The following is a 2164-nucleotide window of genomic DNA, read 5'->3' as shown; positions in this document are numbered from 1 at the left end:
CACTGGCAGAGAACTAGCTTCACAGAGTGGGCTGAACTGTTCAGTAATCTTCCTTCCTCTGATTCTCAAGTGCTGAGTTTTCAGTCTATTATGTCTTGCTTCCAGCTTTTTTTCCCCTTTTCTTTCTTGTTTTGATTTTTAAGACAGGGTTTCTCCATATAGCCCTGGCTGTCCTGGGACTCATTCTATAGACCAGGCTGGCCTCATACTCACAGAGATCCTCTTGTCTCTGCCTCCCTAAGTGCTGGGATTACAGGCATCTGCCACCATGCCTGCCTTCCAACTTCATTTTTTAACAAAAAGAAAGCTTTGTGCAGACAAATGACAAATGCTAATGGTTAACAAATAATATGACTCTTTGAATTGAAACTTAAAAAGACCAGAAGAAAAAAATCTTGTGTTCATATAAAGAGATTTGCTTCCCTCACAGCATCTACAGGGTGAGCCTGTTTTGTTGTTGTTGATTTGTTTGTTTTTTAAGATTTATGTATGTGTATATGTGTTTTGCCTGCATGGATATGTGTTTGTGCGTGCACACCTGTGTAATATGTATGCATATTACACTGGTGCCTGTGGAATTGGATCCCATGGAAGTGGAGTTACAGATTATTGTAAGCTACCACGTGGGTGCTTGGAACAAAACTTGGGTCATCTGCAAGAATAGCAAGTGCTCTTAACCATTGAACCTTTCTCTAGCCTTCAATGTTATGTACTTTTGAGGTAGGGTCTCAATTCTCAGTCTTGGTTGGTTTGGAAATTTGCTATGTAGCCAGGCTGGCCTTGAACTTGCATGTGCCACTGTTGTTAGGGTTTTCTTACTGCAAGAATAAAGTATCTCTAATCTTAACAAGAAAATGGAGTTATCTGATATAATGCTAGACAGATCACCAAATTGGTTACTATCTGGTCATGCAAGACTCAGGGATGACCATTTTGAGTGTAGCTAAGCAAGAATGGGCTTCGAGGATGGTCCAGACTGTAATAAAAGCTGCTAGGTGATTAGAGCAGAAAGACCTAGTCAACTTAAGGGGCCTGATTAGGAAGCTCAAATCACAGGGCAGAGAGAATTGTGCGGTAGCAGTAGCCATGTTGGAAGGGCTAGGGTCCATCTCCTTTCCCCAAGGCACACTTGTATTGAGCTCTCAAAAAAAAGGTATTCCTCAAGAAGACCTACTGGTCATCTCCTGAAAGGCCACATAGCAGTCCTTGTCTCAAGTTCTGCTTTCTGGGAGAAACACTTGATAAGCACTCGCACCTCTTTTCTACATTTCAGGCGATTCCTATTTCTGTCTTGTGAGCCAGAGTGCCGATGGAAACAGCCTCCCCCAATACTGTTAATTAAACATCCCTATGCTGCTGTGAATTCCTTCACTTGTCAGAGCTTGGAAATAAAGCACCAGGCAATTTTATCAAGGGATCTTCTGCAGGCAATGGGCCAGAGGCTGAGCAACTCTCCTAGGCAGCCCCTGAGAATGTAGCTTTCAATCGGTAGTTTTCTAGGCAAAGGCCCTCATTTCTTCAGGCTTATCCAGGAAGAGGGGCAGGCTGTGGGAGGGAAGAAGTAGAGATGGAGAGGCTAAAAGAGAAGTGTGAGGCGTAAAGGCTGGAACTGAGAAACAGGTAGACAGCAGTTCCAGGGCAAGCAAGGCGGGTGCCCACAGGGCCCCCAAAGAATGAGGCTTCTCTGTCATTCTCCTTTCACTTCCTATGGCACTCCACGCTTTTCCTTTCTTTAAACAAAGGTATCCATTTCAAAGACAGCAAGGAAATGGCTCAGTTAAAGCAGGGGACCAGGCATTAAAGAGAGACAGAGGGAAGAGTAAAGACATTGTGGGTTGATACGTTCAGAACCTGGCAAAGGGGTGAAAAAGCCTCCCCTTACCAAGGCCCCTAACTCTCTCCAGGAGTCCAGGGAGGCTCCTTCTTCAAACAGGACTCTTTCTCAGAGCTGCACCTAGCAGACAGGTCCGCTAAGCACCTCGCCATTAGATTAGCCGTCTTAGGGTGCCTGGGGCTTCCCAGATGGTTGCCACCCAGGCCAGGCCCCGCCCTCAGGTTCCCGCGCCGACTCCTGCGGGCCCCTGCCGCTCCCGCCCGCACCCATCCTCTGCTTCTCCCGCGCGCGTGCGCCCGGTCCCCGCACACCTCCCCCGCTGCCGCTGCG

The sequence above is a fragment of the Meriones unguiculatus genome, chromosome X (assembly GCF_030254825.1).
Source record: "Meriones unguiculatus strain TT.TT164.6M chromosome X, Bangor_MerUng_6.1, whole genome shotgun sequence".
Taxonomy (NCBI): domain Eukaryota; kingdom Metazoa; phylum Chordata; class Mammalia; order Rodentia; family Muridae; genus Meriones; species Meriones unguiculatus.
The sequence above is the reverse complement of the archived record's forward strand: the minus strand, read 5'-3'. Positions refer to the sequence as shown.